At 35.3% G+C, this 23,667-nt stretch overlaps 2 long non-coding RNA genes across 4 annotated transcripts in view; one reads left to right on the forward strand and one right to left on the reverse strand.

Annotated features, from left to right (window-relative positions):
- The window catches only part of LOC140330026 (uncharacterized), a 37,386-nt gene extending 20,405 nt beyond the window's left edge, over positions 1-16,981 (forward strand). For all 3 annotated transcript variants that reach the window (XR_011920575.1, XR_011920576.1, XR_011920577.1), the window contains 5 exons: positions 4,567-4,714; positions 6,188-6,285; positions 11,805-11,862; positions 15,939-16,071; positions 16,605-16,981. This is a non-coding gene — a long non-coding RNA (uncharacterized lncRNA). The remainder of the gene's footprint in view (positions 1-4,566; positions 4,715-6,187; positions 6,286-11,804; positions 11,863-15,938; positions 16,072-16,604) is intronic.
- LOC140330027 (uncharacterized) overlaps positions 6,381-23,667 on the reverse strand; it is a 29,916-nt gene continuing 12,629 nt past the window's right edge. Inside the window, exons 2-3 of the long non-coding RNA XR_011920578.1 lie at positions 7,463-7,606; positions 6,381-6,497 (exon numbers count right to left, since the gene is read on the reverse strand). This is a non-coding gene — a long non-coding RNA (uncharacterized lncRNA). The remainder of the gene's footprint in view (positions 6,498-7,462; positions 7,607-23,667) is intronic.

A 23,667-nucleotide genomic window follows, 5' to 3' on the forward strand; every position in this document is an offset into this window, starting at 1 on the left:
AGGTGGTTAAGCAATCTCTTCTTACTGCATTGTTAGGTTATAAAAAGTATAAAGAATATAAATTTTAAACACAGTGGCATTCAAAATCAAATCCTCATTGACAAAAATATAATATTTATATATAGTTATATAATATAACCATATGATTAGAGAATACACATTAGAAAGTAAATGTTTGGGAACAGCATTACATTTACTAGAAAATATTTCAGTTTGTTATTTTGATTTACAACTTCAAGCAAGAATATTACCTATCTGCAATACTAAATGCTCTCATTTGCATTACTGAATTTCAGAATTTAGGAATCTAAAAATGAAGCCATCGCCAAAGTCAGCTATGATTTATAGATTCTGAAATTGTAACAAAAATACATTAGAATGTTAGAAAACCGAGCTTAGAGACCTGCATTTAGCATGCCCTCTTTGTACAAACTATGACAGAGTGAATTAAACATCAAATGAAGCATTAGAGGCTAATTATCACATTTCCACAAAATGATTTATATAGTGTTGCACCTGAAGTGTGATTATGAAGAAATTAATTAGTTAATGTCTGGAAACATTTTGGTTACATTTCAAAACTGCTTTCTAAATTACTGTACGCTGCACACATATTTTACATATGTTCCTAATATTTTGTTAATTAACTCTTGTATGAGCACACGCAGAGCCTTCAAACTATGGAGCCTGAAACAAAAAGGCTCTGAAACTGATGGACATGAGCAGGGATAAATCATTACAGTTTGCTTGGAATGCAGACCTGGGTCAGTACAAATATTTGCACAGGTAGTGAAAGCAATTCTGAGACCTATTTAGCTGATTGTGTTGAATGTCTATGGTGTAGTCCTAGCTTGCCCTACTCATTGGATATCCAAAAAATGCTGCTTTCCCCTTCTGTTTCATTGAGATTTACAATGTATAATGTAATACATGTAAATACTTTACTTTAATAAATGTGACTGGTTAGCTAAGCAATAAATTCTCCATGTGCCAAGTGAAACATTGCTGTTGTAGGAAAAATGGCATCCAGGATATATAAGGATGTTTATAATGGGGATCTCTATGCCATGCTCCACCATTTAGAATCTGGTGTTTTGGCAATTGTTTATTCATACACTCTTTATGGTTCACTAAGGTTTTAATAAATATGACAGTCTCTTTTATTGAGATACCTATACCTATATGGTGTGTAAATTTAAACATTCAAAGACAACAAAAAAGTGTTGTTTTTTTATTTATTACGTGATGGCTTGGATTTTCAAATACAGGAGAATTGTTCGTAAACTCTAAACACAAACATTAGAATGAAGCTTTTATGCTTAAAGCTTATGGGTCTGATTTATTAAAGTTCTTAACATTAATAAAGATAGGCTCATGAGTGAACCTAGGTAATCCAGCAAACCTGGAATGGATTTTTAAAATAATTTTCATATTATTTTGGAAAATGTTTTCATTCCTAGACCAAATCTATTCTAAGATTGCTAGATCATCCAGGTCTCACTCTTTTATTTTCAGTCTTGGAGAGCGTTAATAAATCAGGCCCTCTATCGGAGCTTAGTGATTTGGATTAGTTATTTTTTACAAAATTCATTTAAAACAGATAAATAACAGACAGCTATATACAAGATGCATGAAATTCTATACTATCAGTATGTAATCTTTGCACACAATACTGATTGTTTTTTATTGAAAAAAGCTCTAATCATTTTTTGGGAAGAAAAAGTCAATAGGGATTAAGTAAAACATTTAGCGGTGCGCACAACTAATAAATCCTTTGGAACAAGGTTTGGTTAATTGGCTGTTTTATTTCTGCTCCTTTGCAAGATTGCAATCTGCTCAATGAGCTGTGTAGCATTATCTGGTGACATTACACAGGGAAGTTGCCGTTTCACTTCCTAGAAGTAATATCAATCTCTTGATTCAGAACTAAATACAGAAGGAACACAATCAAGTCAACTGGCTAAATGGAGGCAATAATCCCCTCTGTACAACATAGACCCAAAGAACCAATTTTACCAAATCCCTTAGTTAACATGGGTTAAATCTATTCAGTAATTATTATTACACAGGAACACTGGAATATATTAAGGTGCAACAAAATGCCTCGGGAATGATGGTCCTTACAGTAATTAAAATATAACTTAATATAACAAAGTTCTTCTGGTATGTATTAAAAATTTGAGTTTTTTAGAAGTTCTGGTAATATAGCCATCCATATATTATGATCCCATAATGCCTCACAAAGCAGTTATTACTGTTTTACTGGAGAGTAAAGTACAGTAAAATGAACCTGTCTAATATATTACAATGCAGACATCTAGTAATAGTATATTTTATTTATCCAAATGACATACCCCAACACACAACCATTTTAGGGCAATAAGAAATGAATATGTAAAATGATTGGTTAAACCAAAAGCAAAGTCAAAAAAGCTTTTTAGAGAGCTACGTTTCCATTATATTAGATTTTCAAAATGACAGATCAAATATTTTATAGGCTGGATGAAAAGTTTGGTGCAAGTTAACATTTCTATTAGGTAATAATAAATATTTTTAAAGAGATATATAAAGAAAGACCCTCGAGAAGGGAAAAGATACAAAGGGGTTTACTTCTATAAGATTCCCTAAAAATCAGAAAAGTTGGAAGGTATGTAGTGATATTGCATGGTACCACAAAGAGAAAACACTAGTAGGTCCAAGATCTGTTGTTATGCCTCTTACTCTCATAAGCAGTGCTGCTTATGGCAGTATAGGATTTCTGGGAATAAGAAAACTTTTAGAAATGTTAATTTTTGCCAAGGAGTACCCTGAAAAGAATCCCCCAGAAAAGTAACAGTACAATAGGTTATCCATAAATTTATGTGAGATTTTAGGTGATAAATCCTATAGGATGCACCAATAGTTCCAAATTGTCACATCACCAAATTTCAGTGCATGTTACCAGCATTAATACTGCAATGCAGCGGATCTGTCATTTAGTAATAGTTAATGTCATTGGTCATTGGGTTATTGTGATTGACACACACATTAGGATGTATGCCAGCATGGGCTCTATTTGTGAGACAGGGAATCTTACATTCCCCAAACATTCCCTGGTGGGGATCAATTACTGACATTGAAACACATGGACCTGGAAGATTCCCACAAGACAATCTTTGAGAAAATGTCTGATTCCCTGTTGTAGAAGTAGATCTCTATGGTGAATGTAAATGCATATTGTCATGCATCAACATGTGATGATGTGGGTAATGATGCATGTTGGCATTCACTAAATGCATTGGAACAATGGAAAATGCATCAGATGGGAAAAGAAGGGAAAATATCTAAGTATGAATCTATCTAGACATGTTTCAGTGGAATTGGCCATATGGCAGAATTTTACCAGACTTTTCCTAAAATTCCATACAAATGCATACTCTATTTGATTTGAGTTTACAGTTCACTTCTTTTTTAACAACAAAGGTTTACATATTCTGGACTATCTTTACAGGCACCTTGAAACAACTCATCATTCACTTAGGTAGCTGTAGTAATTGTGGAGAAATTCATTTGTAAAGTTCTGACAATATCTCAGCTGACTGCCAGCCATGTAATGTAAACACATTGCAGATGTTTCCAATGGACAGTACACATGGGCAGATTATTTTAAAATTCAAATTCTGATAAAATTATATAAAATGTACTTCAACATGTCATTAACAACATAATTAAAGTGTCTGGCTGGGTACTAGCCTATAGAAGTGTACCTATTATCTGCATAACAAGTATCCAATGTTTGTATCCTATGTAACATAGTAACCATACAAAATACTTACTTTTACCGGCCGTAGAAAACATAGCAAGTCTTTTCAAATTTGAGCTATGTTGCTCCTGCAATACAAATAGATGATAGTAAAAAGTGAAAGCAAAAAATGTACATAACCGTTAAAGAAAATTGCATATACGTGTGTAATGTTTTAGCTTCTGATAAATCAATTGCTTCAGGTGACCTTAAATCTAACTTCAGTGTTCTGTGAGTGTCTTTGAGAATTAATTACTTCACACTACAAGCAGCTAGAGAGGGTTTGAGACTGTCAGTGTTTGTTAAGAATTTGTAACATAACACATTTACAAATGCTAATGTCTAAAGTCTGTAGGCACGTGTGCATTTTAAAGATAAATTAGTATTAACTATTTTTCTCTTTGTGACGATGCTTAACTGACAATTTAATAACTTAGGGGTCACAAGGTACACTCAAGATGTAGAAATAGTGCTAAGCAGGACTAGGTTGTCAGGTAGCTTTGGGTTGTTAGTGGCCACCCGAATTGTGTCACTGGGTCATTCAAATTCACCATTGAAAAGCAAACTGGTAACACAAGAGCTACAGTATTACCTGCACATATTTCAGGTGTTCATTTTGCCATGGAACTTCCAAAGAAGAAACCGAAGATCATTTCGGTTCTAATAATCACTTAAATTTTTTGAAAACTAGAAGTGTTAAGAAATATGGAATTCTATTTGGATACAACTATATCTGAAAGGCATAATACACCACATTATCATTACCTTTATTCTGTGTTTTGCAGATTAAGAAAAGATCTCCAAGTAACTCTCGTATAACACCTGAAAATGAATCCCATACAGCCAAATCATCTCATCAGGCATAGCAGTCAGCCAAGCAGAACAGAGTACATTAGGTGCTGTAAGATTATTGTGGTCAGCATTTCCATCATTGTAAGTCTTAATTGTTGATGTAGCATTTTCTTTTTTTTATTTGAATAAAAGGAAAACAAGTTTCTAAACTAAAAGTCTTAAAGATTCAATATTTAGTCTTAGTTAAATCATAAAACTGCTAAAATATTCTTCTTCTTGTTTCCCTATGAAATATTAAACATTGTACTTTCCATACTCTTTTGGCAGGTTTTTAATAATACGTACTTCATTTAGGTCAGTTCCACTCACAGAATAAATGCAGAACTAATCTACACAAGTGATCATAGCAATATAACGGGATGTTACATGACAATTTAAAATGAATTCTTAATTTCGTTATTAGATCAAGGAATACAGCCTCCCGGGCATTCACTCAGAACTAGGAATATTATTATATTATTATGAATGTTATTATTTTAAAATGTTGCCTTAAAGTTAAAATTGATAGAAAGAACAGAATATTTAGGATTTTGGATCAGTGTAATGTGCAATAACAAATCTGATTTTAACAATTAGTTCTAGGGAACAAGGGAACCCAAACACTGAGCTACTAATAATATCCACTAAACCTAACAACATAGAAAAACAAATAGTCAGAATGTAGCGACTACCTCAAAATGGAAGGGTAACCTGAGCTGTGTAACTTTCTAGTACTGACATTTGTTTACACCAGGCCATATAAAAGATGGCAAGGATGCTGCCATGGGGTGCATTTAGGAATATTGTTTTAAAGAGGGATTTTCAATCTGCCTGAAAAGCAAAAACAGGGATGTAGAGGTAGGCTGGTGCAGTAAAGAATTGTTTGTTCTGAAATTTCAGTGTCTGTCATTTTAATTATACTCCTTAAAAGGGTATCGGCGCAAATATACTATAGTGATTTCCAGGAAAAAAACAAGTTCTAAAACTTATGGCTCAGAATAAACTATAGACATGCATCTTGGTAGTAATAGAAACGATGGGTTCCTTGACAATTGGCTTCATTTAGAAAACCTCCCTGAGACTGAAGAAGGTAGACTATCATGGTGAAACATGAGGGATCCAGCAAACCTGGAATTGTTTTCTTTAAAACTATTTACTATTATTAAGTAACTATAAGTAAGTAGGTAAATGTTTTAATCTTTTATCAGATCCAATACAGGTTTGCTGGATCACTCTGGTTCCCCCATGAACCACATTCTTTAGAGAGCTTTAACAAATCAGGCCCTATGTATGCAAGATCCCATGTTAAGTACCACATGTTTATGATCAGTAACTTACCAAATCTTTTACATGTTACACCCAGATAGATCAGGCAGGGTATTTGTTAAAATAAAGCCAGTTTACTTACCAAAAAATGCTGACTAACCTACAAGCCTGCCAGTACTTTTTTAATACTGTACAATGAACTGCTCATTGACAGAAAGGTGCTTTAGCAGATTAAATTGTCATAATTTGCAAATGTGTTTTGGAAAACTGCCTTGTAAATACTTCCTTTTGTACATGTCTCACCCTAAGGTGGCATTCCAACAAGAATTCTCACTGAATTTACTGCTTTATCAGATGCAGATCAGAGGGGTGATTGCTTCCAAGAACCAGAACTTAAGTTGGAGATGGTATGAGGAATGCACTTCTATTTAAATACTCCACAGACACAGAAGAGAAGCACTGACACATTTTTTTTAACTTTTTTTTTTAATATTGTGTTTGAATTGTAAATTCCTTTTAAGTATGATCATCTGAACATTTCTCACTGGATTCCACAAAGGAATTGGCATATGGGTTTCTGACACCTTAAGTCATATGTCTTCTGAGGGGACCGCCAGGGCTTAATTGGGAGCACAAAGAAGAAAAAAAAAAATTAGCTTCTAAAGAGCATTTTAAAGCTCTTACACTATGCAAATTCCAAATGCACCTAGGACAGCTATCTCATTTTATATTCCTCATCCTGACTTGAAATACTGTTACCATATAGTAAATTATCCAACCTATTTTTCATCAAAATTAACCAAAAGCAACAGTACAGAATTGAGATACGTAAAAACAGTAGCCTCTCATACACAGCCAAACTTGTTTTTTGTTGCAAGCCGCAAATTAACCTCATGTTAACTTTCAAAGTTGTAATATGAAGGAAGTAGTGTTCTAACTAAAACTGAGATGGAGTAAATAATAAGTAGTCAACCAGAGGCTACAAAAGTCAGGGTAAATGTAAGCTCAAAGTACCATGAAAAAAAAACTTTTTACACAGTGAAAGCTGACACATTTCACCACCTCTTAGATTTCACTACCCTTACTTTAAATAGAGGATATGAGAACCCAATTCTTCTTTTTTTATAAGGTAACAGCTAAAAAAGCCAGTAACACAAAGCTTCCTTGTGGCTGTTCCCTTAGAACTGGATATTTTCCAAGAGTCGCTGACTAAAAAAACTGTATTATTTATTCCTTGTTCTACTGTTTAAATACATTTATGTATGTAATTTGTTATTCAGGATTCTCTTCTGTTTGGAGTTGTTTTGACTTTTCTCTAAGGTAACTTATCTGTTCTCATTATATACTTTTATTATTGGAATTATGCTAAAAGCATTGTTGGAGGGATGAGATATCTTGTTCTTTTTACATCTTTTTATTCTACACGTCTGTAATGTACATTGTGCAAACTACAGAGATGTTTACTTATTCATCATACGATTCTTATTAAGTATTACAGTAAATATATCAAAAGTACATTCTGTTGCTTCATTGTGCATTATTGGGTGGCATACCAGCTCTGTGGCTCCTTCTCTAGGACATTACCTCTCAAAGCTGGCGTCTTGGGCTGGAGCCGGAGTCTGCTGTAACTGCAGTCTTGGGTTCAGTTCAATTCAGTGGTCATATTCTACATGGAGTGTGTATATTCTTCCAGTGTTTGCATGGATTCCCTCTGGGAACTCTGGTTACCTAACACAATCAAGACAGTATACTATTAAATTGATTGGTTTGTGTTTAAAAGGAAACTTTAGGTATTGTCACAATCTGTTAGATATTAAGTGAATGTGCTTTTTGTAACTAATCCTACTGCCGGCTGTTAAGGTTCTCATACTTGTTTCAAATTGGTTATATTTACAAAGCATCAGACCATGTATAGGTATGTTTTTAATGAAACTTTATTTTTCTTGAATCTAAAATGAGAAAGGATTGTTTTCCCTATGAATTGCAACATGTGGGTAAAAGCATATATCCTAGAAAAAGTAACCTCTCAACATCCTTATTCCCATCTTTCATCAATAACAAAACACCCCTTCAAACAATGTTCTACTCATTGGAGCCCTGTCACTCTTACCGGCATCTTTTCTGGAACTGAAACAAGATCCACTACTGCAGTCCATACACATAGTCGGCCACTCTTCTTCATTACTTCATCAGGCTGCTAGAATATTAAAGCAGGACTAAACTATTTTTCAAAAAGTTGCAACCAGCCAGGTGCTTTATTGCAGGGGACCTGTAGGAATACCCTCACTAAACACAATGCAATTGATTTTTGTCCCAATTTAAGCATTAGCATTACTTTTAATGTGACACCTTTATTCATTACTTATCATTAATATGCATTATTAATTAAATAATAAAATAGGTTAATGCAAACTAATTTAAATAACATTATTATATTTTGTTAAAGATGTAGGTTCTATATCTATATAAATATGATAATATAATAATATAAATAATATATATTTATTTCTATATAAAGATGTAGGTTCTATATTTTTAATTTGCTTGCATGGGGTGCATAGGGCCCCCCTTAATAATAAACAAATTCTTACAGGCATGGAATCTGGGTAGAGAATAAAAGAATAGGGGAAGACAGTGATTGTGTGTGACCCCATCCTGTTCATACCAGGTTTCCTAAAACCTGGCCTTGTAATACACATCAATCACAGCACATTCTGAACCTAAATTTTGGTGACAGCTTTGCAATATTGGGCCTTACTATGTTGTTGGGGGCCTAAACAATTTAGTGAAACATGCATGCATTTTTTGAGAACAATGAAAAAATAACATATATATATATATATATATATATATATTTATATAGCATAAACTCATGTGGTATCCCTGTAATAGTTTTTTCAAAACTTTAAGGTTATTTTCAAGAAAATTTTTTATTATTGTTTTTATTGTTCTTTCATTTTTCTTTTCTACATTTTGCATTGATATGCAGTTTAATATAAATATGATTTTTATCCATGCAGGGAGAATTAACAAGTTTATATTTACACTGTCCTCCTCAGCAGCATACATTTAATTTACTTCTCTCTCTCTCTGCTGATTTATTCTGCAGCCAGGACCAAAAGCACAGCTTTGTTAGAACTAAAAATTGGTGCAATTTGGATTCGCATATGACAGACCGGTTACATTGAAGTGGCTGATAAACTTACATACCCAGTGTCCTAGGCTCCTGGTGCTAGACATAGTGATTGATAGCAAAGGAAAAACATGTATATTGTTGGGGATGAGGGAAAAAGGTTAAAGTAAGCTTTCAAGTGCAGTTGATCTAATCAATTAAAAATCAAAACATTTGTACTTGTCAAATTACAGTGTAACAAATGGGCCTTGAAAAGATTAAAGTGTAAACTTTATTGATCTGGTAATTATCAGAAATGTTGCATTTCCTCAAAGAAGTCCCCCATCGCAGTATTATCTTCATCATTTCTCCTTCAGACTACAGAAAAGATACATCCCAACAGTAAATTAGATCATAAAACACTCCACCCAGCATAATGCCTGTGCACAGCTGTGCTAGTCTTTGGACTACCCTTAATACAGGGTTGTCACTAAATCATAGTCATACAGTTCTGTTCTGCTACAAAAAAATGTATGGCTCTTCCTGCAAAGGTAATGCAATTGAAATGGCGGATGTAAGTGCACCCCCTCTAAACTGGCCTATACTATTTAAAATAGGATAGACATCTATTTTATTAAATTAAGCAGGCTAATAATTGAGCTATTTTTTCCACATATGTCATTAAAAAAGACAGAGAGTAATAGAAGTATCAAAAAACACAACAAATGCTGTCTATACATATAGGTTGAACTCATAGCTCAAAAGTAAGCCCAACATCTAAAATCTAAAATTGTTTTGCTAACAATAATGTATTTAAAGAAAAGGTTATTTTTTATTTAATTAAATCTGCAATTTATATTGAAAAAATACTTAGTAATCCTGATGTGACAATGCCACGTTTTATGAATCATATTACTCCACATTTGTGTTTTCCATTTGTGCTTATTAGTTGTCATCCTGTGCTATAGAATCTTTATTCTATCACATAATGTGATCCTGATTGCTTATGTTTTATAAATGTATTTACCTTGAAATCTTAAAATTATTTTAATGACATTAAGTATTGTGTTCATTGTAAACTATATTATAACCTATTGGAGAGATATGCCATGCAAATAATACATATGAAGTAGTATGCGGTACTGTGTTAGCTATAGACATTAGCAGAATAAAAGGGATATTTGTAATAGACAATTTTATTGAACCAAATATATATTTAGATTTGTAAGCTTTAAGGAAGATTAAAAGAAAGCCCCTTCTCATGGCAAAAGAAAAAATAAAAAAATAAAAGATTGCAAAATGTATACACAAATACACACAGTATATATAAAGGGGGGGGGGGGGATTTTCATATGCAGATATATTGGGGTGATGGGCACAAGTACAGAGTAGTAGGATCATGATTCTGTGAGAAGGTTTTAAAAGTAGAGGTGTGAAGGGGCAACACTATTTAACGATGGTTGTTTGCTGTATTCATCTTTAAACTTCTTCCATAAGGAAGTTGTACACAATTGAAAAAGTAATATACACACCTATACAGGAGTACAATGAAAAAAAGGAATGTAGTACAGAACAAATAAGTCCTTGTCAATGAGAAGGTCCTCAAAGTGGAGGTATGAGCAGAGGCACCATTTATCTCTCATTCAATAGAGGTTAATTAGTGTTGAGTTATAAATCTGCAATCAATAATAGCATTGGATTCGAAATAATTTAAAGTTCGGATATTGCTAATATGTAACAATTTAAATAAGTTTATGTATATAGGGTTTTATGTTTTTTTAATATGTGGTGACCCAAGGTCCTGTTTTAGTATAAATACTTGTGAGACATTTTTAATTTCCAAATTTAACAGCTCAGGGCCATAGGAAAACTAAATACAGCACTAATTGGTGAACCAGCAGCACTGAAATGTAAAACATGATGACACTGTTAAAAATGTTTTTTATAAATCTTTAGTTAGAATTATTTTTACATAAAAAAATTGCATACTCCCAACTTTAAACCTTGGGAAAAACAACATATAGTAAAAAGGGATGTGGTTACATGCAAATGGCAACAATATTATTCAGAATTACACTTGTGCTGTTTCTAACATAATACTAATCTGATTTAAAGGGAAAAAAATGTACTGAAAAGCAGATGCTAATGGAAACAACAAACACAGTTGTCAAATTAGGATTCATGATGAACACATTTAATGCAAAGGTTTATATGTCAATACTTGCTCAAACAGAACTTTCTTTGTGTAGCTGTACACTGCTCACACCAGTTTAAATGGACATTAGTTCACAATTTAATTTGCTAACATGCATACACCTGCATTCAGCCTACCATGAAATTAATACATTATTGTAATAACAATATGTCTTGTGCCAAGAAATCAATCGATTCATTGCACTTTCCAGGAGTCATTTTTTTAAAAAATGTAGTACTCATTGTCACAACAACTCCCTATTTACACAGAAGAATTTATCTTTAAGGTGTTCCCATTTCTCAAATGACATGTACTCAGAATTTCTATTATGCAAGAAGCACACCACCATGTTAGTAAAGCTACAAACATAAAAGTAAGATTATGCCCTATGGGGCCCTAACACCCTCCAGAAATGTGTAAGAATATGATTCATAACTTTAGTATGCGTGATCAATCTTCTTAATAATCAAAGTTATTATACAAAAGGATCTTCACTTGTTGCCATGCTGTGTCCATGTTAAGAACAAAATCAATTGAGGTGGAAGAAATAAAAAAATTTACTTGCTACATAATTAGATTATTGAAGATTAGTTAATTGTATCTTCACTTCATTTATTTAGGATTCTCAACGTCTTCAGTAAATCAACCACAGATTATGAATGCTTGTTAGTGCATTGGGTGAGTAATTATTAGCTACACTTTTATCACGAGGAAAGGCGATAAAAATCTCCATTTGTTTTACTTATTGTAAGTTAAGCAGTTACTTTTGTCTGAACTAATTTTGAACAGATTTTTTAATGCACCCTTCTGAAATCTGTGTCTCAGGGGTGGCAACAGAAGTTAATTTTAGGGGGTTGCTTGTATCAAAAGAATGTATATGGCTTAATTTGCCTTTTTGCCATTGAAGTTTGACTAATCATAGGAATAAAGAAAAAACAGGAAAAAAGACGGGGTTTTCTGGCCTTGGTTTCAAACACAGAATTATGTATTTGTAATAATATTCAAACATAATAATAGCAGCAATAAAGTTGCTAACGTTACCCTGCCTATTAAACATCATGGGCGAGGGTTAGCCGTACTATACATAGATGTGCTAGCGCTCAATCTATAAAACCCACCCTATTCCCTTTATAGAGTGGAAAGCTGATGCATTAATATTAAATGATAAGCTTGCTGGTGGAGTGGTCACAGTATAAAGTCAATCTTTAGAAGTGTAGTATGGACACCACAATGCTGGGCAATGCAAGTCATAGAGTGTTATCATTATTTATATTTAAATAGTCCATGATCATGTGGTATTCCTACTAGACTTAGTGCAGACAATAAAATCATGGCAGGACTACATGGAGGTATATGAAAAATAATATGCAAACAGCAATTTGTATATTTTGGGGTTTCTGCTGTTTATTTCACATATGAATCCCCAGGGAGCATTCATGGAGAATTAACTGGAATACAGTAATAGAAACATTTTTCTCATATTATTTACTATATCAAAACATGGCAGATAAAACAGATGAAGTGTAAGATGTTGCACTTCATTAAACAACATAATCCCCTAATAAAAGGCTCTATTTATTAGCAGAGCAGACCCTGAGAGTAATACCTGAGAGAAAAACAAAACATACATTTAGAATTGTTCATAAATTGTGTGTTGGCAGTCATCTACAATACGAAGGTATTATGTAAAGGATAATACAAATTCAGACGATATTAAAATGGAACCCTAGGAGTTTTTTTCAGGTTTGTCTCCACCCCTCTACGTTAAGACTTTTTTCTTTTAAGTCCTCCAGTACTGTCCCATCTTCCCAGGATTGAATTATTATTATGTGAGCGCAGAGAAGTTCTGAAAGGATGCCCACTCTTGCCACAACTGGAGGACAAAAGTGCTGGTGATGCCATAAGAGCAGGTAGAAAACTGCTTAAAGGATGGTATTTTTTGATCTTTTTAAATACTAGTGGGGGATCTGGGCAGTAGGATAAAGCAGGTTAAGGAAAATTATGTACAGTTAGTGTATTAAAAAAAACACTTAATTTATTCTGTCATATGTTTTGTGACCCTGTCACATTTTTCAGTAGTTACCAATGACAAGTTACTGTAAGAAATTACACAATTTCTCTGTCTTTCTGCACAGAACAATTCAATCTACAGTCAAAATGTAATCCATTAAAATAGAAATACACAGCATAAAGAGTTTGCCTACTTTGCCTAATGTGGATTTTGCCTCCACTCAACTCTACTTTTGAAGCAGTTGGATTCTACCCCTTTAGAAACAGCTCTTTGGAGAACTGATTTTCACTTTTCAATAATGTTTACTAGACTATTTAATAGCCAACCACATAATATTATGAAGCACATGAGTTCCTTCATTTATACATTTTAGAACTTCTGTGTCATCTAAGATGCAGTAGAAAAAAGCCTAAAGCTAGATGGAAAAGTAATTTTGAATGGACTTTGTATCTGCTAATGACAAAGATCTAAATCAAACCCAGTCTAGGTTTTAATTCAATAAAATAGTCACATTCAACAAGGCCTGGTAAGACCTAACAAGTCTGGTAATGATGAAAATATTTCACCACTGATAGAATAAACTAAAAGAGACAGTCAGTGCAATTCAGCAAACATATTCTTGTAAGGAGACACAAATAACCATTATAAAGTAATGATGTCTTTACATATGGAAGTCAGTCTTTAACAAAGAAAAGTGGCTCCCTACCGTAACAACTTTCTGGAACTAAACTTCTTGGTGGGTGGTGATCTACTGTTATAATCAGCAAGTATTCACAGCATAATTTTGATTGTAGCACTTACTTACCCCGTGTGATACATTAGCGCTATACATAAATAGGGCTTGCAAATGACCGACCAACACAGACAGCAGTGACATGGGAGGAAAGGACCCTGCCCCAAAGAGCTTACAATCTAAGAAGTGGGGGAAAAAGCACACAATAGGAGTGGGGCATATGGAATGATGGGTAAGTAGTAAGGGTTTTAGGAGACAGAAGAAGACGGGTAGGCAAGTTTGAAATACCGTAGTACTATTTTTGTTTTTTTGGTTTAGGTCCAAGTAACTATCACAGTGTGAAAGCAGTTGGCACATTGAAATACAATCAAATTCCCAGTCTTGTTTGGTAATTACCAATAGAGCTTTGTGTCAGTTTTTTGTAAAAGCCATATGAAAGAAAAAAAGTCAAGTTTTTTTCTTTTTTAAGATTGTAAAACAATCCTGTGGCATTGTTGTAACAGCTGTTATAGATGTCTTCTCTTCTCTGCACCAGTTATCAGAGCATGCTGACTGCAGTTCCTTAACTCATGGGGCCTGACTTATTAAAGCTCTCCAAGGCTGGAGAGGATACACTTTCATCAGTGAAGCTGGGTGATCCAGCATACATGGAATGGATCTGGTCCAAGATTTAAACATTTGCTTACAAATAGCAAATTACTTTGAAGAAATCCAGGTTTGCTGGATCACCAAGCTTCACTGATGTAAGTGTATACTCTCCGGCCTTGGAGAGATTTAATAAACAAGGCCCATGGAGTGAGGTTAGCCAATCCTCAAGGTAGCTAGTGCATTTAGGTATTAGAGAAAATGTCTTAACCCAACTTATTTTAGTGTGGCAGTACATGCTGTGTGTGTTGTTTTTGTTTATTACATGACTAGCGGTGTAAAATTGCTGTGTACAGATGTTAAATTTACATTATTCTTTATGGTATTAAGTTCCTAGTGAATACAGACCATGCAATGTTTCAGCTAAATGTAAATATTGTAATATTGGTAACATGTACGGTACGGGTCAATGAAGTACAGCTAAATGTTGGCAAGCCACATGCATTGCTGTGTTATTTGATGCCTCAGACATTAACTTCCACAAATGCACATAATGTTTCTATTAGGTCTGCTCAGTCCTAAACTGTTTATTTTGTTGTACTGTACTTTATACATAAAGGTTTTATGATGACTTTTGGGAAAGTTATACACATGTTCAACTGCCTAGGATGAAAAGTAAATAAATCAAATATAGCATTTTCATGTGCACCTGGGACATGCATGTCAAGGATCAAAGTACTTGTTCCATCTGCTCAATTAATAAGAACCATCCTCCCATCAATAAATAATAAGATGTTTGTGTAACGGAAGGAACTTCCACGCAGAATTCTTATGCATCTTCTGTGTAGAGGGCTTTAAAGGCGTAACTCCTTTCCCACCGGAGTGGGTGAGCATCAGATCTTCATCAGACTGCCATTTCAGTTCTGTGTTTTCACAGATCATCACTTTTTACTTCAGCAAAGCAGTCGGTTTAGAATATAGACAGCGTTGATTTAATTGGGAATTTTAGAAAGAAAAGACTGAACATAGGAAATAGAAGGAACCACACTCAAGGAACCATTTTTTTCCCTATGTGTAAAAAATAAACCTTTTGCATACTCCTAATAATGTATGTATAATGTCTGTACTAACAATTCCTAAAATGTGATCTGATTAACATTGTAACTGTAAACAATCTAATGAAATGTAATTATTTCAGAAATATAAATACAGTGTAATGCTTGGTGCGTGCAAGAAATCATGTAGAAATAAAAGTAAGTGGATATACAGGGCACCACAATTAATTCTGTGAAAAATCTGGATCCGTTTAGTAAACAAACTCCAGTACCTATCACAGTGTAAAATTCATACCTGCCATAAAGCTTTATGAAGAAAGTATTTATGTAAATATTCATTTTTCTATGAAAGTCAATATTTTTTTTTCAGTGATCTACATAGGAAGCAATGATCTGCAAACACATTAGTAAATTACTTCAAAGCAGAAAAAATAGAAGAAAATGCTTGGACTGACCTAAATACCAATAAAATGCTGTGATGTTTTTTGAAGCAGCCAATCCAGGTAAGATATATATAAAAAAGTTTTTTTATATATAAATAATACTAATGTAGTATGAATACACACATGCTTGCTAAAACATATCCTAACCATGAATTAACAAAACTTTGGAGAACACAGCGGTGGTGATTTGTTATCTTTTATTATCAATACTGGTATCCCTATTTTAAAGTTGGTACACTGGTCAAGTTGGCTATATGGTCAAGCTTTTTACTATATACTGTATGGATTGCAATTCTTTGAATTTAATTCAAATTAATGTGCCATAACTGCAGAAAGTACTTTTCAGTTATTTGTAGTACTAAATTTCACCAACAGGTGGTACTGCAAATGAAATTGCAGGGTCTTTGTAGAAATGGGCAGCTGCCAAAGGATTGGTTTAATTCTCAATTTCTCAAGAGAGGCCTTTCACATAATTTCTTGAAGAACAAACATTTATTTTACATTGCAACGCTGCCTATAATTTTGTCTGTAAGACTTTAGCTAAAAACCCTAATTTTCCTGCTATTGTAATAATCTATATTTGTTTCCAGCAGCTCAGCTAGTGAAAGCAACTTGCCCCCTACTGTTCATAACATCTTTATCCCTCTTACAAGCAGCGTTTGTGGAAGAGGAAACTCTCACTGGAACTATCATCATTTATTTCTTTATAATATGCACATAAGGACAATTAAAAAGCATGTCTGAGAAGATTAACCTATTTTGGATTCTAACTCAGAAGTAATTTCTTATTTCTCATTCAGAAAAACATCCATTCATTGCGTTCTAGTCTTTTTTTAGCGCTTCATTCATTTAGTAACCTCATCATCTACTAATGACCCAATATCCATCTAAATTTCACTTCTCCCAGGCCCTGCATTTCAGCATTACAGAGCTACAGATCTCAATTAGATAAGTTCAGATGTTCAGTTTAGCTAATTAAAAACATAATTTCTCAGACAGGCTTCAATGCCAGTAGCTGCAACATAGTCTGATTGGTTTATGAATATCTTCTGCTCTTTTTTTCTACTACCAGCACAATACAAATATGATTTACTTCTTTGGAGAAAAAGAAAGTCCACTTCAATGTCCGCCTTTACTATGTTTTCCATATCATTAAACTGAGAATGTGTTATGCTGAAGTTTTCATTGATGCCAATTCCAGGTGTGTGGGACCAGCAATTCAGTGCTGCAGATGTGTTGGCCAATTCCCCATGGCTCTCTTACAAGGACCATGATTTATTAAAGCTATCCCGGGCTGGAGAGGATACCTTTTCATCAGTGAAGCTGGGTGATCTGGCAAACCTGGAATGGATGTGTTCCAGGTTTTAAAACTTTTGTTAGCTAATAGCAAATGACTTCCATCCATCCATTCCAGGTTTGCTGGATCACCCAGCTTCATTGATGAAAGTGTATCCTCTCCAAATTTGGAGAGCTTTAAAAAAATCTGGCCCAAGATTTTGACCTGCAGACTCCCCTCTAGACCCCTAGAAGAACTTGGGATTGTACAGATTATAGAATGTGTCCATGTTATGCAGTTTTACCTTTTTTTCTTCTTACATCTTTCCTTATTTCTTTGTTTCAGGACTGAAGTAACAACAAAGCAGAATAACCGTAGCAGGACTCAGTGAGAAGCTCAACTCTTGTAAATGGATTAAGTGTTGGGTTGTATTTTTTGTAGTGGTGGTTGGATAGTTCCAGTCAGAGTTGATATGGGTTGAAGCCATCAAGACCTCAGATCTCAATGGAATATGAGCAATCCAAGTTCCAACCCGATATTTGGTTGAGTACTATTGTTATAGACCAGTATAGTAGGGCTCAGCCAATATGGCTTTTCGATGATGACAGCTTTTCTGTTCTGGGCACCTCACTTGTAGTTGCAGTTCATCGTCATCACTAGTTAACATGGTTCATAACTATTGTAGAAAAGCTCTACAGGTCGGTGACTTTCATATACGAAGCTGACGCTTTCATTTTTTTTTTAGTCTACACTTCTACTTTACAAAAGTGAATCTGCACCCTGACTATTGTTACCACAGTATTTACATGTTCATATCCACCAGTACATTAAAACATGCTCATACTTACCTTTGTAGCTGCAGGCACTTTTGAGTAATGAGTCGTCAGAGATCACAACAGAAACAGTGAAAGAAGTCTGTTTCTTAACAGCTAACAGCACCTACCGGTAATTTACATCAGTTTGCAGGCTGCCATGACTATGCTACCAAATGAAGCAAATGGAGATAAGCATGGGTGCAGTCGTAAAAAAAGAAGAGGGGACAAGGTACTATCCATGGCGAGCGCACATGCGCATCATTTAGTATGTTGAGATCTGAGGTCATGACTGCTTCAATCCATATCGACTCTGACTGGAAGTATTCAACCACCACTACAAAAAATGAAACACAATACTTAAAAAGAAACTAAACTCAAAAAAAAAAAAAAATACACTTACCTTCAATCCTGCCCTGGGATTTAGGGTAAGTGTATTTTTGTTTTGAGTTTAGTTCCTATTTAAGTGTTCGGTTGCATTTTTTTGTAGTGGGGTTTGGATAGTTCCAGCTAGAGTCAATATGGATTGGAGCAGTCATAATCACTCCGGGGTGTCCGGGGGGTCCCACGTCATCCCGGCATCCATCCCTAAGCCGGCGCTCCGAGAGCCGCCATCTTCGTCTTCTCTTCCAGGTTCTTCATCCTATGTCACCTGACCCAGACGCAAGATCAGGTGGCGTAGGATAAAAAAAATTTGCTGATCTCACTGTTCTCACTGATGCCCTTTGAGCAAAAAGGCTCCTTCTGCGCATGGCCGAGATGCTCCGGCATGCGCAGAAGGAGCACCCAAGAGCCTCCCTGACGTAGGTATCCCGGGAGGCTTTGCGCTCCCATTAATTCTCAACTGTCTATGCAGCCAAGAATTAGGGGGCAGGTGCTGTACCCTGCACCTAAAAAAAAAATGATTTTTTTTTTACATTGGTTGTCCACCCTTTTATGTAAAGTGAAAATTCTGAGTCTTCTCACTGAGTCCTGGTATCGTTATTCTGCTTTGTTGTGGCTGTTACTTCAGTACTGAAACAAAGAAATAAGGAAAGATGTAAGAACTCTACTTTAAAGAAGAAATATAGTTAAAAATGTACATGACAAATCATTTCTGAGAACTGCTTTAAAGTTCAGACATACTGACATTTTTTTAAAAAGTTCAAGTTTTTTCAAATGTATAATTTACATCTAACCAAACTTTATTTGTACAGTGAATTCCCATTGCCTTCAGTAAATCTTCTTTTAACATTCATTGTTAAAAGTAAATGTTCATTGTAATAGTTTTCTGTTATACAAGCATTACCTTTTTATTTTTTAAAAAACAGAGAAATTATGCATTGGCATGAATGACTGTGAATGCTAAGCAACCACAAGAACAGAGATACTGAATTCCAGACAACAGAAAAATAAAGTAAAAAAGAACAAGGTAGGCAGATTAGGCACAGGTAGGCACGTGAAGATTAGGCACAGGTAGGCTCATAAGGATTTAAACACAATGAGGTCTATTTATAAATCTGACATTCACTGAACCATTCCCTGGTGGAGAATCAACTACTTCCTTTGAAACCCATGGATTTGGAAGTATCTTTGGAATAAATCAGTAAATGTCAGAGTCACTGCTTTATAAATAGACCTCAAACTTATGTTTAAGGCATTTATGCAAATACACTTACACATTTTTTTTTGTTTTGAATAGATTCAGATAAAGTAATAATATTTTTATTGCTCTCCGTGGGCATTCCGGGAAAACATTTCACTTAATTAGGGGAGTGATCATCACCAGATCAGGTTTAATAGGAGTAATAATAACCTGACAAAAATTCTTAGCCTTGCCCATTGCAGTCTGTACTCCTACTAATGGGATCTCCTATTACTTCCTGATAGAACAAGAACTTCTATGTCTCTCTTTTGTTCTAAAAAACAAAAAAAGTTTAGTTGGGCTTAAAACTCTTTGCAGCTAAAAATCCTTGACACATACCATTCTACAAGATCCAGCAGATGATGCTGATGTGCAGATGAGGTACTTGCTCATCTCTTCCATTAACAACACAAAAAAGCAGCTGGCAGAATCAGAAACAAACAAGCATTACCTTCTCTAGGATACCCAGCAGATTGCATAATATAGGATCAATAAATAAATCAGCGGTCGCCAACCAGTGGTCCGTGGCTCTGTCCCCCGTATGGACCCAACCCTCCCACTCTCCTATCTCAGGCTCAGACCTGCTTGCTAAACATCCCAAGGTCATTCTAAGGTCTGAGCCTGCGATGGGAGAGTGGGCAAGTTCTGGCATCATGTCATCACTCTGGGGGGAGTTACTTCTCATTTGAGTGACACACAGAACCCTGCGCATGCACGGTCCAGATTCCATGGATTTAGTGGTCCATGTGGTCCGAAAGGTTGGCGACCACTGATGTAAATCATTGAATCTGACATTCAGAGCCGCGGACCATGTCTCCTGTATGGAAGCATGTCTCCAGTGAACTCAACCCACCTGCTCTCCCATTGCAGGCTCAGACCAAGGATTGAAAGAGAGGTAGAGAGAGGTAGAGAGTTAGATAAAAGGAGGAGTGGAATGAGAGGAGAGTGATGAAGCAGAAGAAAGACTAGGAGAGGGGGTCTATTTCACTGAATATTTTACATGTTTAGCTTCTTGGAGACTGGAGTGGTAGAACATGCCTCAGACCTGATAAGGATACCCCACTACTGTGGATCAAAATTTGTTTTTAAACGTATAACCTTCAAGTGAACCTATCACCATAGGGATTTAAAAGAGGAGCATTTATGTTTACCTTTTAGTAAACGTGTCTGGCAGCATCACTCCTTTTCCTCCCCTGACTACCACAGGTTCTTCACACCTCTGGGTGTGTAAATTATTGCTACTTTACAGGCTGGGTGGAATTTAACTCTGTAATTTAACTGAATTCTCTGTATAGTGTGTGCATCAAGAATCTTACAATTATGTGAACACATAACTTAGAGGCACCATAAGATGGCTGCTCTTTTACATTATTGTTAGCTTGGTCACTTTGTCCAGCTGCCAGATAGTACAGGTAACAATATCTGTATTACACACTCTCATACACTTAGAAGTACAATATATTCACGTATATGAGTTGTTATCACATTCTTATCTTTTCATCTGAATTTTTTGTTTAATGTTCTTTAGTATACATCCATAATTGCAAAGAAAAACAGTTTGTATGCAGTGAATAATCTTTAGTAAACTTGTCAAAATCCTACTGGTCTGTTATGTTTTGCACAAAACAAAAGCCGTGAAATTATACAGTATATTAAGGTCAGAGTGACCGACATAACATGCTTTCAGAATAGTTTTAATACTTTGCCTAAAAACTTGGCTGGGTTTCATTCATAATATTTAAGCCAAATAAGTTCAAGCAAGTTTGCTGGCTTTTGAAATCCAGACGTTCCCAGGTCAGATTAGTAATGCAATTTGACTGCACTTCAACACAAACTCAAAGCCTAAAAATCAGTTATTAACTAAATTTAGATTTGTTACAAATAGTCATTTAACCATGTGCATGTTTTTTATGTTTATTCAGGTCATAGCATGGACATTAGTAGTTAATATAATTCAACCAGACTTGTTCTGGAATGCTGTTAACCCACAACAAAGTGATAAGGAAACAAACAAGGTTACATAAGAAAATGCATAATCTAAATGTCTTTTTTTTTTTGTTACAAAGAAGAGTGACTTGGATACTGAAACCTTTGGGAAATCTACCTACACAGACCAGTATCAGCTTTGCATCTCTCAGCACACACTGGAACACAAACTGGGGGTTATAAGACTCATGTGTTGGACTGAAATCGTAACAAAGACCTGAAAATACAGGCAGACTTTTGAAATGTAATGGCTACCCAGACTGAGCTTTGTTAAAACAACCACAAGATCAAGACAAACACTGAACCAGCCTGAAGAGAGAGGAAAACTGAGGCCACTAGGGGGTCTATTTAAAAAGCAGTGAATCTGACATTCACTGAAACACTCCCTGCTGGAGAATCAATTACTGCCACAGAAACACATGTACCATAAGGATTCTCCACCAAGCAATGTTTCAGTGAATGTCAGATTCATTGCCTTGTAAATAGCCCCCTATAAAATATTTATGTAGATTTAATCTCAGAAATGTTTCTTCAATAAACATTGCGTGCCGAGGGAGAGTTCAGCCTTGTGTGCTCCTGCCCACCCCTGAAATGGCCTAGTGGCCAATAACGTTTGCTGACCTCTGCCTTAGAGGGACATTCTTTGGAGGACAGTTTACTGCTCATTGCCAACATGGAGGACAACAGTTTGAAAGCAAAGTTGCATAGTCCTTTAATATCAAGCCCAACCAATCATGTTAAATAGAGATGGGAATGTTCAACATCTGATTCCCCAAAGTAATGCTTTTAAATACATTTACCTAAGCAGTTTGACAACATTTCATATCTTCAGGCATGTAAATGATGAACACTTGTCCCAGACATGAGGCCAACATGGTGATTGGATTAAACTGCTGGATGAGGTAGGTAAACGTTTTCTGCCCCTACCACCAAAATATTTTTGGAGCCCCAATGTCTGCATTGTCATATTTCATGGCAACATTGTTGTTGAGATTGGATTAAGATGGCCTAATCATGGGGGTGTAAATGCTGAAATATCACTGATATCATTTGAAGAAGAAGCCACTGGGGTATGTTGTGAACAATTTTGCATAATGTAGCTTGCTAACTATAACCTAGTACAAACTGAAGATTTTTTTTTTACCCATTCATTAAATATTTGCTCCACAAAGCTTAAGTTTATACAGAAAAGCATACATGGTAAATGACGTATGACAAGTGCAAACCAGAAGACAGAAAAGTAAATGTGGGGTAAAATATAAAATTCCTAATTTAGCTGCTAATGACACATTTCTCGGCACCTTGGTCACTTTATGTTTGCCTACAGAGTTGCTACCCGAAAGTGACTTCCTATGTAATTCAGCAGAATTTGGTAAACAGTCATTTCTATTTGTATTGGATAGAGGCAATTTCAGGTCCAGGGTAATAAATCCAGCCTTTATTTATTTTTAAAAATATTATGTACATGTCCACTGACTGCTTATAGTCTTGGAGAGTGCTAAAGAATGAGAGTACAGATAGACAATTCAAAAATGCAAAATTAAGGTCAAAATCATAAACTAGTGAATTAAGAGCTAAAGTGATTGCTACCTGAAGAACAGTGAAAATCAATGTAAGACAAACACATCACAAAGTGGCCAATGACCTCATCAGAGCTAAAGCTATGTACACACGGCAGATTTTTATCGCCCGATAATTGGCATCGGCCAAATATCGGGCGAAAATCTGCCGTGTGTACAGTCAGTGTCGTCCATCGTCCGAACGACCGACCTGCCGGATCCACGGACGACGACCGATCCTAATGAAAGGGAAGGGGGAGAGCGCGCAGCAGGGTGCCGCTCCGTCGCTCTCCCCCTCGCCTCTCCATAGAACATGAACGGTGCTGTATGTACAGCACCATTCATGCATCGTGCAGTCCCTTGTCGTTAGAAAGGATCGTGAAAGATCCTTTCCAACGA

The sequence above is a fragment of the Pyxicephalus adspersus genome, chromosome 4, assembly GCF_032062135.1.
Source record: "Pyxicephalus adspersus chromosome 4, UCB_Pads_2.0, whole genome shotgun sequence".
Taxonomy (NCBI): domain Eukaryota; kingdom Metazoa; phylum Chordata; class Amphibia; order Anura; family Pyxicephalidae; genus Pyxicephalus; species Pyxicephalus adspersus.